This window comes from Eschrichtius robustus, chromosome 21 (genome assembly GCF_028021215.1).
Source record: "Eschrichtius robustus isolate mEscRob2 chromosome 21, mEscRob2.pri, whole genome shotgun sequence".
Classification (NCBI taxonomy): Eukaryota; Metazoa; Chordata; class Mammalia; order Artiodactyla; family Eschrichtiidae; genus Eschrichtius; species Eschrichtius robustus.
This window is the reverse complement of record NC_090844.1, coordinates 32,077,537-32,093,492: the sequence shown is the minus strand read 5'-3', so window position 1 is coordinate 32,093,492 and position 15,956 is coordinate 32,077,537. Positions and strand designations below refer to the sequence as shown.

The window sequence follows — 15,956 nt, the reverse complement described above, 5'->3', positions numbered from 1 at the left end:
GGACAGGGTATTAATTAACTGATGAATTAATTCAAAAATATGTATTAAGTGTCTACTATATTGCAGGCATTGTCATAGGTACAGGGGTTACGGAAATGAGTAAGACATTCAGAGTCTGGGGAGTAAGACAAACAGGTAAGCAAACACAACATAAGTGTAAGTGCCCTTCATGCTCAACAAAATTAATTTAGCATCTACTATATGTCAGGCACTGTGCTACTAGGCATTTTTATTTTATTTATTCCTTATAATGACATTGTATGTTAGGCATTATTATACCCATTTTTAAAATTTAAAAAATTTTTTATTTATTTACTGTTTTTAAGAATTTTTTATTGATATGTTTCTTTTTTTAAATTTTTATTGGAGTATAGTTGCTTTACAATATTGTGTTAGTGTCTACTGTACAGCAAAGTGAATCAGCTACACATATACATATATCCCCTCTTTTTTGGAATTCCTTCCCATTTAGGTCACCACAGAGCACTGAGTAGAGTTCCCTGTGCTATACAGTAGGTCCTCATTAGTTATCTATTTTATACATAGTATCAATAGTGTATATATGTCAATCCCCATCTCCCAATTCATCCCACCCTACCCCTTTCCCCCTAGGTATCCATACGTTTTTTTCTCTATGTCTGTGTCTCTATACCCATTTTAATATAAGGAAGCTGTCAAAATAGAGGAATATACAAATTTACCCCCTCTCTCTCTCTCTCCCTCTCTTTCTTTCTTCCTTCCTTCCTTTTTTCCTTTTACTTCTTTCTTCCTCAGTCCTTCCCACTCCCTCCCCCCATCTCTTTTCATGGGAGAGGTGAGCCATCCCTCTGGTGCCCCTGCTGGGCTCAGTGTCCATCTGCAGAACTGAAGGCAGGGGCTCTGGTTAGCGCAGAAGATCCCGTCTGAAACTGGCTCTTCATCCTTGGACATCACCCCTGCCATCTCCTCCCTCCCAACTCCCAATCTAGGGAGAGCGTCTCCTGTTGGATCAGAAGGAGAATACACGTCCCACTGGTAACCAGCAGCTTTACTGAGCGCCGTCTTCAGCATGGAAAGGACCAGGGGATATCAAGTCCTGAAAACCTTGAACTAAAACGGTTCCAAACCACAAACAACTCAGATGTGCCATCCTTTTTCTCTTTCTCATTTTTTTTCCCTTTCCTTTTTCTTGTCAATAACAAAAATGTACCAGAGTATTGAGACACCAGCTAAGGAATGGCCATGCGGACGGAGGGGCGGGGAGGGACAGGGTTAGGTCTAGAGAGATTCTTTAGAAAAGCAGATCAGCTGTCCCCCCTGGGAAGATCAAGGGGGTCATGTGGGTGAGTTGGGGAGAGGGAAGTACACACACCCCTCTCTGAACTTGATCAGTTTTTCAGTTTTTAAAACTGTCTCAGAAACAGGAACTTGCCTTGGGTCTCCTGAACCGAGGGGCTCAGGTCTAGCCCTCCTCCTTGTCACTGTTGCCTTGTCCTTGGCAGCAGTTGGCTGGCCGAGCTGGCTCCCTTGGCAAAGAGCCTTGTTCTTCCCAAACCGGGGCGGGTAAGTGGAGGCTGGGCATTCCTGGGGGGATCTTCTCACTAAGGATGAGGTAGAGAAGGTTTGGGGGTGGAGGCACCCGAATGCCCCATGTATTAAGAACGGGAGGTGGTGGTGGGATGCGACAGAGATTCTGTCAAATTACGGATGTAGCCGACTAGATCCAGAGCAATTCTCAAGGGAGGTCCTCCCACACCCACAGGGAGGCCAAAAAAAGGCTTGAAATTCAAATTATTTTTGGTGTTTGGGAGTGCAAGAGAGGGCAGTGGTAGTAAATAGAACAGAAGGGGAAAGAGAAAACAAAAGGCCTGCTTGGTGTCTTTCCTAAGAAGCAGCTCAGGATGGCGGCAAAGGTGATCCGATATGCAGCTGGACTTGAATAATATTTTCTCTTATGTATCCATGGGCTAGCCTGCAAAGGGGAGTATTCACAAATTTTATATAAATTTGGTGTCTGCCCTGAAGGCAGCGGCTGCTGTTCCCTCTCCTTTTTTTAGCCGCTGTTTTCAAGGTGACAGGGCAGAGATGCTTTGCCCACACTGTACCCACACGCTGTCTCTGCTTCTCTCAAACCAATTCCTGGACCTGGTTTCCTCCAAAACTTTCATCCTTTCAGGAATACCATCATATTTTGTTATTGTTGTTGTTTTTGCTTTGGGTAAGAAGGATGGGAACACCATGGGAGGACAGGTAAAGATGGGCCCCATGATGAGAGGTGAGAAAACAGTAATTACATTTGAGAATCAGGTAGAGGGAGAAATAAAAGTCCCTTGGTCCAGTACTTTGTTCTTTCCAGGTCTCAGTTTTTCTCATCTCTTAAAAAGAATGATGAGGATGAGAAAGGGTTGCCAGATAGACTGTAGATACTGGACTCCCAGTTAAATTTGAATTTCAGATAAACAGCGAATTCATTATTAAAAATCTGACCTTATAATTCTGTGTATTTGAGGTAGCCCTTAAATCGCCACCCTCAGGTGATGTTTAAAGGATGGGCACCCACGGGGCACACAGTTTTAGGGAATCAGTTTCTCCATCTGTCTGAGATGGAGAGAGAGTGGGGTTTCATGCCCGTCTTCTCTGCTCCCACCTGCCCTTTCACACCGGCCCTCTCTCTCTTCTAAAAATGGAAAGAAAGGCATTGCTCTTTGTTGTAAAAACCTCCAGGGCCAAGACAAGGGATGATTAGAAATATCTGTGTTTTTGTTGAGAAAGCAGAAGCCTTTCGTAACTGAGGTACAAATCATTTCACAAGGTAGGTGGCTTCCAATTTATGGCTTTCCATAAAACTTGGAGGAAAAAAGCCTAATTGAGTTGACCACTGTAGATCATTACAACAATTAAAAAAAAAAATAAGCTTTATTTTTTAGAGCAGTTTTAGGTTCACAGCAGAATTGAGCAGAAAGTACAGAGTGTTCCCATATGCTCCCTGCCCTCCAACCTCCCCCACAGAGTAATTTTTGACGTGATGTCTTACCTATAACTCGAAGGAGTTCAAAAATATTGAATGACACTGCCAAATTCGGCTCTGCTGAAAAACAGATTTTGAGTTCCCTGGCAAAGGTGGACTCGCTAGAAATCTTCACACAGGGTTTGTGTTCATTGAGTCATTCCAGACCCCGCTCTGAAGCCATGAGCCCAGAAGTATGTCCCAATTTTCCCTCCTTCTCATGAGCCCTAAGCACTGTCGTAATAAAACTCCTTACAGCCTCACCAATTTGTTCATGTGAACAAGGTTTCTCAGTGCCTACGTTCACAAAAATGAGAAATAGATGGGTCTCTAAAGCTAGAATTGGATCTTGAGGAATAGAAATCTTCTAGTTCTCAAATTACATTGTGATTGCCATATAGCCCAGGTATGTGTCTGTGGCTGTCTTTACATGACTTCTGGTTCTGTTGCTGTTACTTAGTTCCCATGAGGCCTTAGACACTTCTTTTCTTTACTCTTTTTCCATGTGTTAAAAAAAAAAAAAAAAAAGAGAAAGAGGGATAATACTTGTGCTAAACCAGCTCATTCTTGCCCTAAGTAATATTAATTAATGGATATTTTAACTAATTACATATGTATGTAAATATATAAAAATACATATGTTTATGTATTAAGGGAATAATTTCCAATAACATTTTACTGCTCTATGTTTAGTGAGCAATAACATACATATTTACCTTGTTACAAATAATTGTAATGATGACTTAGTTTCCAAAAAATGTTTTAACACTTGGGAGTCTGAAGGTCGTGGGATAGTTTTAAAATTTTAAATTGGAAATCTATTTACATAGGCATTTTTGCTTCAGAAGATGTGAGGGGGTAATCAATAAGAGATGTTCAAATAATAGATATTCAAACAATAAAACATGTCATAAAAATATGAATTTGGATACACTTGTTTAGAAGAAGTGGAATGAATATAGAGTTCCAGGAAGGAAGGAAAGGATTTAACATTTCTGACTTTTAAAGAACTGCTTGTTCATTTTGAAAAAGGAATGATGGTAAGTGTCAAGTTACTGTGGTATTAGATTCTGTTGGATACATTTTAAAAGAGTGTTATGGGAATTCCCTGGTGGACCAGTGGTTAGGACTCCACACTTTCACTGCCGGTTCCCGCAAGCCCTGCGGCACGGCCAAAAAAAAAAAAAAAAAAGCTATATGACAGTTTTATTTTAAAATATACCATGCTAACAGAATACATCCTTTGAACCACTCAAACCTGTGATTAAAAGTTACAGATGTCAATTTAAAATTGTATGCAGAGATATGTAGTTTTCTAGCATTTTTTAGTGGGTGTTGGTAAAGAAAAGTTTGAAGACCACCACTTTATATCATTGTCTTCCCAACATTTCTGCTCATAATCCTTATATTTCTAGATACTTTACAACTTTGAACAATAAAAAATGTAGGCATCATTTTACCTACAGTTTCAGAGGATTCCTAGTCCCCACTTCTTTGTACCTCATCATGTTGCCCATCTTCTCTGAACTGGGTGGTAGTTCCAGGGTCATGATACAAGGGCTTAAATTGGAGAAACCAGAAATAAATCAGCCCCTAGATCTCACGGCTGAACTATTTCAAGAACATGCAGTTACATTTCAGTGACCATGATTTGACTCATGGTGTACTCAGTAACATGTAATTACAAGCTGCGTTCTAACGGACTTGACTTCTACTGTAATGCTTGCTTGTCACCTTCTGAGTATAGGGGAGCCACCTCAGGGTTGGACGGTAACTAATTGAAATGATCTAGCTAACCCTGATGTGCACCCCTCTGGAGAGTGACTGTCTCGCATACTAGCCAAGGTTCTGGTGGACTTTCTTTTCAAGGAGGGCAAAAAAACGAACGGAAGCAACCATATGCCCAAATGGCAAAGGAAATCCACATGGAGGGAAGCTCGGTCACAGGGATTGTAGCAGTTGAAATAGGAGAGAAATGAAGCACCGTTCTTCACATCAGAACTGAAAAGTAAATGATAGTTCTTTTCTGTCATGCGCACTTCTGAGATCTACTCTCTTATCAACTTTCAAACATACTATATGGTATTGTTAACTATAGTTACCATGCATCCATCCACACCATCCATCCCCAGAACTTATTTATCTTATAACTGGAAGTTTGCACCTTTTGACCACCTTCACACATTCCCCTCACCCCACACTCACCTCTGGCAACCACCAATCTGTCCTCTGTTTCTATAAGTTCAGGGTTTTGCTTTGTTTTGTTTTTTTAATAGATCTTTATTGGAGTATAATTGCTTCACAATACTGTGTTAGTTTCTGCTGTACACCAAAGTGAATCAGCCATATGCATACATATATCCCCATATCCCCTCCCTCTTGAGCCTGCCTCCCATCCTCCCTATCCCACCCCTCTAGGTCATCGCAAAGCACCGAGCTGATCTCCCTGTGCTAGGCTGCTGCTTCCCACTAGCTAAGTATTTTACATTTGGTAGTGTATATATGTCGATTCTACTCTCACTTCACCCCAGCTTCTCCCTCCCACCTCGTGTCCTCAAGTCCATTCTCTATGTCTACATCTTTATTCCTGCCCTGCAACTAGGTTCATCAGTACCATTTTTTTTTTTTTTTTTTTTTAGATTCCATCTAGGTCCATCCACCTCACTACAAATACCTCCATTTCATTTCTTTTTATGGCTGAGTAATATTCCATTGTATATATGTGCCACATCTTCTTTATCCATTCATCTGTTGATGGACATTTAGGTTGCTTCCATGTCCTGGCTATTGTAAATAGTGCTGCAATGAACATTGTGGTTCATGTCTCTTTTTGAATTATGGTTTTCTCAGGGTATATGCCCAGTAGTGGGATTGCTGGGTCATATGGTAGTTCTATTTTTAGTTTTTTAAGGAACCTCCATACTGTTTTCCACAGTGGTTTTTTAGGTTCCACATATAAGTGAGATCATACAGCATTTGTTTTTCTCTGTCTCACTTTACTTAGCATAATGCCTTCAAGGTCCATCCATGTTGCTGCAAATGGTGGGATTTCCTTCTTTTTTTTATGGCTGAATATATTTCATTGCATATATATATATGTGTGTCTATATATATATATATATATATATATATATATATATACACCACATTTTCTTTATCTATTCATCTGTCAGTGGACACTTTGTTTCTATGTCCCGGCTATTGTGAATAATGCTGCAGTGAACATGGGAGTTCAGATATCTTTTTGAGATAGTGATTTTGTTTCCTTCTGATATATACACAGAAGTGGAACTGCTGGATCACATGGTAGTTCTATTTTTAATTTTTTGAGGAACCTCCATACTGTTTTCCATAGTGGCTACACCAATTTGCATTCCAATGGTGCCTGAGGGTTCCCTTTTCTCCACGTCCTTGCCAACTTGTCATTTGCTGTCTTTTTGATGATAGCTATTCTGATACGTGTGAGGTGGTATCTCATTGTGGTCGTGATTTGCATTTCCCTGATGATTAGTGATGTTGAGCATCTTTTCATGTACCTGTTGGCTATCTGTATATCTTCTTTGGAAAAATGTCTATTCAGCTCTTCCGCCCATTTAAAAAATCAGATTGTTTGTTTTTTTGTTGTTGAGTTGTATGAGTTCGTTACATATTTTGGATATTAATCCCTTATCAGATATGTGATTTGCAAGTATTTTCTCCCATTCCATAGGTTGCCTTTTCATTTTGTTGATGGTTTCCTTTGCTTTGGTTTGGTGTAGCCCCACCTGTTTATTTTTGCTTTTGTTGCTTTTGGTGTTAAATCCAAAAAAATCATTGCCAAGGCCAATGTCAAGGAGCTTACCCAGTATGTTTTCTTCTAGAGTTTTATGGTTTCAGGTCTCCAATATTTTAATTTATACACTTTTCTTTTCATGTACTTTTTATTTGTAAAGTCTTTTGTGGGGGCATTAAATAATTTAAAAAAATTTATTATTACGCAAAAGAAACATAATGCACATAATATAATATCTGAAAAATATACAAGAGCATGAATGAGTCCTGTCTCCTCTTACCACCTCAGAAGTGATCTCCTCCCCAGAGGCCACCACTCTTACCAGCAAAACTATATGAAAATTTCTCATCACAGTTCAAACACATTTTCCTACCCCAAGGTCATCACTGGGTATGAAGAAGACTGTCTGGGGCACATATAACCTCTGGGAATGCTTGTTAACTTTTCTTTCCCTCCTTTGTTGTTGTCAGCTAATCCATTTACAGAGAGAGGAATGAACTGAATAAAGTCATTTTCCCCTCCCCCTCCCTCCTCCATCTCCAAAAGCTTTTCTATTTTCTTGGTTTCTAATCCACTGAGGACTGGGAAACCACATAACTGGACCTTCTGAAATTAGATCTTCAGCCAGAATCAATAAGCAAGCCTAAGAAAGGCATCTCCATGAAGATGCAGGGACTTGGCTACGCAGAGGCTCTTCCCCTCTTACCTTCCGGTTCAGAGTTCTGTTCCAGGGATTGAAGTTACCAGAAAGTGACCTCCAGGTCAGGACCATGTTCCTGATATGTGTTTGCAGCAAACCAGGACTGTGACATCTTCTGACATCATATGCTGGAGGGAGCATTTGGCCACTTATCCAATTAGAACATCCAAACCATCATTACGCATTAGGTGTAAGGATAAATCTAGCTTGTTATTGTTTAATTACTAAATGAAGGAGTTAAACTGGACTGGGCTAAATCCTCCAGCCTAGTGTTGCACTTAAGTTTAACAACATTTGACAGACACGTGGAGTCATCATACAAATTAGGATGAAATTTGAAAGAAGATTCCTTAGCAAATTACCTGTCTCCAGTGACTCATGCTGAGTTTCACCAGTTCTCGGGGTTCAGACTGCCAGTCAGTTTTGTATATCTTTTCCAGCGGCAGGAATTTTAACGTGAATGGATACAAAGTTGGCTAAAATTTCTTGAAAAATATATCCAAAGACACAATTATTTTTAAGTTGAAGATAGAGTTAGTGGTATGTTGTTGCTTTTTTTTAAAATCACAAAGCAGCTATGAGATCTCTGAGGTACTTTAAAATTAAAAACTAGTTATTTGCTTATAAATCTAACTTTTTTCCTATAATCATAAAATAATACATGCTTATTGAAGAATACTTGGAAAATTCAGAAATAGAAAGGATTCTTTTTATAAATTTATTTATTTTATTTATTTTATTTTTGGCTGCGTTGGGTCTTCATCGCAGTGCGTGGGCTTTCTCTAGTTGCGGCGAGCGGGGGCTACTCTTCGTTGTGGTGCGTGGGCTTCTCATTGCGGTGGCTTCTCTTGTTGTGGAGCATGGGCTCTAGGCGCGTGGGCTTCAGTAGTTGTGGCACGCAGCCTCAGTAGTTGTGGCGCACGGGCTTAGTTGCTCCGCAGCATGTGGGATCTTCCCGGACCAGGGCTCGAACCCGTGTTCCCTGCATTGGCAGGCGGATTCTTAACCACTGCACCACCAGGGAAGCCCCTAGAAAGGATTTTTAAAAATAAAATATTTGTTCACTCTTCCTCTTTTGTACCTTTTGAACTTTGTACTGTGTGCATATATTTCCTATTGACAAAATAATGGAAGGACATAAATCCATCTGTTCAAATATCCTGTTTGATTTTCTTTGTTTTGTAATCACCAGCTTGTGTTGTGAACCACTGAAGTAACAGACAACCCGCTTCACTGACCACCATAGGCATCTCTTGGAATAAACCAGATAGTTTATTTCAGCTGCCAACTTTAACTATATTCACCCCCAGTATTTTCTAATCGTAGTCCCTGTGTAGGCTCGGTGCTGAGGAAATGAATTATGAAACTAGTCTAAGCAAAAATAAAGTTAAATTTAGTACGAAAGCAAGGTCAAGGATCCAAACCTAAGGTATCTATCTATTCATTCTCTCTCTCTGATTCCACAGTCCCATTTCTTCCCTTGCAATCACAGGGCATCACTGGGGATGCAGGAATCCAAGCCATGCACTGCCCTTGTTCAAACTGACAGAAAAACAATGCCATCAGCATGAATCAATAGGAATGGTGCATTTAGCCAGGAGACTGTTATTTCTGGGGACTGGATGGGCACTTCATTTTGAAGTTTATATTAGTGTCAGATTTAGCAGTATGGCAATGTTTTCCAAACTTTGTCACTGGGAAGTAATTTTGGCATGTGTACATATGTAATGTCTCTATATATGTATGAGTATAAAAAGTACTATAGAGTGGGTGGCTTAAACAACAGAAATTTATTTTCTCACAGTCTGGAGGCTGGAGTCCGGGATGGGGTTGCCAGTACGGTTGGGCTCTGGTGAGAGCTCTCTTCTAGGACTGCAGACGGCTGCCTTCTTGCTGTGTGTTCACACGGCTTTTCCTTGGTGCCGTGGAGACAGGGAGAGAGATCTCTTCCTCTTCTTATATGGCCATCGATCCTATCGGATTAGGACCTCACCCTTATAAACTCATTCAACCGTAATTACCTCCTACAAGCTCTATCTCCAAATGCAGTCAGATTGGGAGTTAGGTCTTCAACATATGACTTTTATTTTGGAGGTAGTGTAATTCACCATATATATATATATATATATATATATATATAACAAATTTGATTTTATATACACACTTCCAGGTATTTCACCAAAGTTTTCTCGTTTTTGATTTTACTTTATTACTGTCCCTTATTGCTGTTTCCCTTATCCTATAAACAGAAATTGCCAACGTTCTTTTATTTTTCCTATTCTCAAGGCTCTGAGAATTGGAGCTAAGCGATAACCCTGGGTGTTGGGCAGGGACCACTGAACCAGGACTCACAACTCATGTCTTGCTATGTGATTCTGAGACTGTATCTCTCCTTAAAAACCTAAATTCTTCCACCTGTAAAATGGGATTAATAATCTATAAACCTGTGAAAGTGTGAAGAAAGAATAGTTAATAATTTGTCGTGTAATGTTAGCTCTTTGTAATAAAAGTTTCAAAATGAAATGCAAAGATTTTAATCCAAAGGTATGAAGCTAATTGTTAAAGTTTAACAGACATTCTCAGCAATTACCATGTGCCCTAAAAACATTAACTCACTCAGTCTCAACAACAATGGTATGAGAAAAGTTATCTGTTATCACCACCTTCTCCATTTTATAGAAATACAGAGAAGCAGAGTAACTGGTCCATGGCTATAGAGCTAATTAGGGACAGAGTCGGGAGTCACATCCCGGTGGCAGCTTGGTGTTAAGAGACCAGTTACCATGCAGTCACGAACTACAAAATTGCTGCTTATTTACTTCTAATTGTGTCACTTCCTCGTTCAAAAACCTCCAGTGGCTCTTAAAGTCTAAAGTAATAAAGTAAAACTCATTTGCTTAGCAATAAAGACCCTCCAGCAACCTTTCTTTCTTGTTTTGTTCCCCATGAAAATCCTTCCTTCATCCTCCCTGCTCCCACCATGCTCCAGCTGCACAGGACCAGTCACTTTATCTGGAACCCATTTATTCTCATGCCCCTCTCCACCTTCCACATTTTACACTCTCTACACCTTCAAGGTTCTTCCAAAGCGCCATCTCCTTCATACATTTTCTCCTGCACCTCTCAACTCCAGCTGGTTGTTTTTTTCCCACAAAATTTTCTCTTTCCTCTTGTCTCTGCGTGTATCAGTTTCTGGCTTTTATGACATTTCTTTCTGTTTGTTACATTCCCTCCCAACTAAATGATGGGATTCTTGAGGGGTGCAATATGCTTTCTCATAGAACTTAAAAATTTTTCATTACAATTTTAAATCATTATTGTTCTTCTTTGATAAGCAAATGTATGCAGGCTTATTGCAAAAAATAACACATTACAGAAATACATCTCTTAGAAATTGAGATTAGTCATTATAGCCCCTCTTCCCATGCCCTAAGAGAACTGTGGCTAACAGTTTGGAATATAGTCTTTTAGACTTTTTTTTCATGTAATAAACATGTACGGTTTTTATTTACAGAAATGGGATTGTACTATACAGGCACCTTTGTACCTTTTTTATTCCTACTTATTTAGTATTTTTTCATATAGAGATGTATCTCATTCTTTTTTAACAGCTGCATAGTATAAGATTATATGACATTAATGGTATTTACCTGTTCAATCCCTTGCTGATGAGAATGACTGATTTCCAAATTTCACTATTATGCTGCAGCAAATGTGCATATATATTCCACATATACACTTCAAATATACACGTAAACATACACTCCATCTATACTATATATATCTCCGGATGACTTTCTGTAGGACAAATCTTTGGACATGAAGTTCCTAGCTGAAAAGGAAAGGAGATTCTAAATGATGATAATTAACAAAAATGTGGAGGGAAAGAGTCTTGTTTTATGTCTTCCTGAATCCTTCACAAACTTGGTGGTTAAGAGGGGGCCAGCTCTGGCATCAGACTGCACAGGCTTGTAACTAGGCTTGGTTTCCATGTTTTAGTCACCTCATCTATAAAATGGGGAAATAGTAGTACCTTACTCCCAGTGTTGTAAGACTTAAATGAGACAATACATGTAAAGCAATTAACATTTAGTAAGTACCTGGAAAATAAGTAAGTACAAGATATATGGGAGGAAAAATGGTTAATAGGTTCAGATCATTGTTTGCTGAATGAATAGGACTGAATGGAACAATAGTAGTTTGAGTAATCTTTCTAGAAATGGATGGTACTTTGCTATTGAAACCAACAACAACTCTTTATAAAATGACCAGCTAGCATTAGAAGTGCAATGGCCTTGGAGCAATTCATCTTTGTGCGAAATTAACTGGCCTGAACCAGGATCAACCACTGACCTTGGCCCCTTCAGTCCCACACTTTCCCCAACGGAACTACCTGGCCCCAGCTGCAGCCTGGTACCTTCTATAATGGGTGTCTCTAAGGACAGAGCACAATGTGGTTCCCCGGAGGATGCCCTGGCTCACCACTGAAGGTCGTTAGGGCGTCTAGTTACCCAGCCGTGAACACTGAAAATGAATAGAAAAGTGCATAAATGGCTATAGAGTATAAGGCTCTCTGTTAAATTCTTAGGTTCTGGACCAGTAGTCTCCATCTTCATGGAAAGGTTCCCATATCAATACTAGAAGATTCTGGGGGTAGTCAACCCTGGGTTCTAGAAACATCTCTGCCACTAACCAGCTGCAAAACCTTCAGCAAATTGTTGAACCTCATCTTGCACTGATACAACAGGGGACTGAGATAGCTGATGTGAAAGGCCCTTTTTGACATTCTTTTCCCAATAGGCAGAGTCACATTTTCAGACATCCAGGCTGTTTATTGCACTGAAAAAAATGAATGCATAAAATCAGTCAATGGAAATACTTCCAAAATGTGTCAGAGATGGCAAAAGGACCACACCAGGGCTCAGACTCAATTGACACTCTGTGCCACTAGGGGAGGGGGTGGCGGGAGTCCTCTGAGGAAACAGCGGAAATACAGGAGTCAGAGAAGAAATTGTAGTCTAACTGGGGCCAGGTCCTGGCTAGCGACAAATGTGGCAGTAAACGGGGATCCCAGTGAAGTACAAGCATCAGCCAAAGTGCACTGATGAGCCACCCCCCCAGCCCAACACTGGAGTCAAATTGCCCCCATCTTCTCAGGCCCATTTCAAAATTCACTACTTCCTTCTCGAGGACCCCTCCCAAACACATGCGTGCGCACGCGAACACACACGTCTTTTTCCTCTAAAAGTTGGTAGTACTTTGTCACTCTGTGCCATTTTCATGGCATTTCCAGGAGGCAGACAAGGCCGCGTCAACCTCCTAGTAACACTTGCATCCTCTCAACGAGCTTTGCCTCCCAGGCATCCAATACAGTAGTGCTCAGGAAATATTTGTGGCTCTGTGACTGAGTAACTCAGGCAGGCCCCACAGGGACTAGAGTGTTATGGGTTTTAATATGAACCATACCGTGGAATCTGAGACTTTTTACCTCATGGCTCGCACTGGAAACCATCCGTTCCAGTCGGATTTGCTGGGAGCTGGATGGAATTTTGTTCCATTTCACCCTGAAAACCATAATCTAATTTTAAAATTCAAAAACATTTACATAGCACCTACTTCACGTTCGGCAGTAATCCAAACACTCTACAAATGTGAACTCATTCACTCTTTGTAAGCATCCAGATGTAGAAAATAAGGCATGGAAAGGTTGTCACTTGCTCTGGGATCAAAGCTAATAAGCACCACAGCTGGGATTCAAACCCAGGCCATCTGGTTCCAGAGTATATGCTCTGCCTGAAATTTATGTGAGTGGCAAAAATCTTCATGAGCAGATAGAAAAAAAAAAAAAAAATGACGTTGATGTATTTATTTCAAAGGAAATGCTTTTTTTCTTGTGTCCCCCTTTCCTTCCTCATTCAAAGCAAAATGTTCTAAAGCAAACAGTCTTTTTTCACACCTGAGAGAGCGGGGCGGTTCATTTTTGCTTTGGCAATCAAAATGGAAGAGGAAACTTGTGTGGTTTCATCACTGGTGCTTTCGGGGTGTGTGCTGAGCGTGGTCCTACCTTCCTCCCGGCTCATCTGGCTGGGGCCCCCCTTCCCCCAGGCTTTGCTGCCTCAGGTCCTGGAGACTTTTTAACAGTCTGCCTTTCCCCTTCCAACACTGGGACGTGGACCAGCCTTTCCCGCAATCCCGTCCATCCAGACTTTGAGCCTCAAGGGTCTTCTTCGGCCCTCCCCTGCGTCAAAGCCTTGTAACTAGGACTCGGACCTTATCAACTATATTTGCACCAAAATCCCCAGGAATCGCAGCTCCCGGTCGGTCCTCCATCCCAGGGTGAATCCACTACGTTTCTGTTTCGAATGTTATGTGCCTGGCTGCATGCACATTTAAATATCTATCTCCTCACGTGGGAGGCCGGCGTCAGAACCTGACAGACGAGCCATTGATAACTGTGGGACCCAGGGCAAACTCCTTAACGTCTCTGAGTCTCGGTTTCCTCATCGTGAAGGGGATTGATACCCATAGGGTTGCAGCGTGGATCAAATGCGATAACGCAGAGGCTGCACCTGCACCCGACAGTTCTCTTAGGTTCCTCTTGGCAATATTACTTAATACCTGCTGCTTGTCTGTTTCCCATTTTCCCCCAGAGCTCCCTCCCGCTCCGAGGGCTGGAAGGGCGTCTTTGCGCCACGCTCTGAAAAAGTCCCTATACAGCCGTTAGAACTTACGACCCCCCTGGGCTCCTGGGGCACATGCATGACAACCCGGGACAATCTGAGATGCTTCCTTCGACGCTAACCCTAAACCCCGATGGCTGAAGGCTCCGGGTCCGGGGAAGGCCCGGCTGAAGTCGCTGGAGCGGGGTGGGGGAGGAGGTGGTTGCTTTGGGAAGAAGCAACGGGGTAAAGAGTGAGCCTGCGGGCCAGCTCGTCTCCCTGTTTCTAGGATGCCCTCATCCCCGGGCCCCTTTCCCACTCGGACACCTGCTGCCCGGGGCCGGCGTCGGAAGCAGGGCCTCCCCCGGCGCGGCCGCCCGCCCGCCTGGGCGAGGTGGTCCCGGCGTGCAGCCTCGGGGGCCACCTCCGGGCGCCCCGCCCCCGCCGGGTCCGCGCAGCCCGCGCGCCTGGCCGCGCCCCCTCCCAGCCCGCGGCGCCCCGGCACCCCTCTCCGCCCCCGGCGGGCTCGGCGGAGCATTGTACTCACATCCGGGGCTGGGTTTTGCTTTAATGCGAAACGTAATTAACCCGGAAAAAAGAGCCGAGGGACAAGAGAGAAGGAGGGAGGAGGGGAGGGGAGGAGGGGAGGGGAGGGGGGAGAGGAGCGAGAGGCGCGAGAGACCCCGAGAGTTTGGCGGCGACAGACATCCCCCGAGAGCGACGGCCCGCGGGGCCCCAGAAGCGCTTCCCAGCCCGATGTAACCCACGCACCCTGCCCGAGCCCCGGCCCTGCGCGGCGGGGTAAGTGGGGCGCCCGCGCGGGCCCGGGAGCGGCGCGGCGCCGAGGGGCGCGCGGGGCGGGGGGAGGCGCCCCCGTGCGGGCCGAGGGGAGGTCGCCGCCGCCCCCGGCCGCCTCCGGTGGCCCCCGGCGAGCCCGCAGGGCAGCCCCTCCTCCGGCCCTCGGGAGCGCCCGGGGTGGCCAAGGTCGCGGCCGCCAGGGGTCGGGCTGCGGGGTGGGGCCGCGGGCAGGGTGGGGGCGGGTGTTCTGCGGAGCTGCGTTTTCTCACGTTTGCAGCGGCGAAACTTCTCCGCGGGTTCTGGCGCTGGGGCCCCGGCCCGGCCACGACTGCCCGGGCAGCGGGTAGGGGAGACGAGCAGAGAACGTGCAGGCAAGTCCCCGGGGGCACGGATAGGGCCGTGGAGACTCATCTTTCTCTTCCCCTATTACCTTATTCCGTGGCAGGCCTAGAAGGCTCCCGAGGGAGATCCCTCCCTTTCCTCTGTGTCCAGCCCGGGCCCCTCGGGCTTCTGGAACTACGGGCTCTGGGGTGACTTAAAGGAAACTGTCCTAAAATGCAGATTTGGTGTCAGGTTGGGAAAGCACTCGAGGGGAGCTGTCTGTCTGTCTGTCTCACGAACGTCTTCCTCACCTTACACGCTTCCCTCTTCTCCAGTTCTGAAGACTGCTGTTTCATCGAATTAAAAAAAAAAAAAAAAAAAGAGGAAAGGGAAAAGAGAGGCCTTGTAGGAACGAAGAGTGTGAGAGGAGGCGCGGCAGGGCCACCTCACGGGGGGCGGACCCATCTCCTCCCCAGGCCAGCCCTGACCCCCCCCCCCCCCCCAGCCTCTCGCTGTAAGGTTTCCTTGCTTCTTGGTGAATCTTCCCCTTCTAGCTCCTTCTCCCGCCACCCGCCCCGTCTTTCTTTAGGACTCCAAATGGGGATTTTCAGAGGAGAATAACCCGCAGAGAAGGGGAGGGGACAGGCATTCTGCCGCGACGCCAGCGGTGACACCCCCGAGGCATCTCGGTCCGCTGAGTGGCGGTTGCACTTGGGCTGA

At 43.9% G+C, this 15,956-nt stretch overlaps 1 protein-coding gene and 1 long non-coding RNA gene across 3 annotated transcripts in view; one reads left to right on the top strand and one right to left on the bottom strand.

The window, feature by feature from the left end:
• Positions 1–8,211: 8,211 nt before the first annotated feature.
• Positions 8,212–15,590, bottom strand: LOC137755827 (uncharacterized). Its single transcript, XR_011072117.1, has 6 exons — positions 15,548–15,590; positions 12,947–13,022; positions 12,152–12,297; positions 11,109–11,982; positions 9,261–9,431; positions 8,212–8,487 (listed from the first exon to the last, which is right to left on the bottom strand). It is a non-coding gene; the product is annotated as an uncharacterized lncRNA (long non-coding RNA).
• Positions 14,771–15,956, top strand: part of PLEKHA2 (pleckstrin homology domain containing A2) — a 55,631-nt gene continuing 54,445 nt past the window's right edge. Inside the window, exon 1 of one of the 2 annotated variants that reach the window (XM_068531917.1) lies at positions 14,771–14,918. The gene's annotated coding sequence lies outside the window, so the exon portion shown is untranslated. Of the gene's footprint in view, positions 14,919–15,175; positions 15,287–15,956 lie in introns of those variants that run through there. The other variant, XM_068531919.1, reaches the window with a different exon arrangement.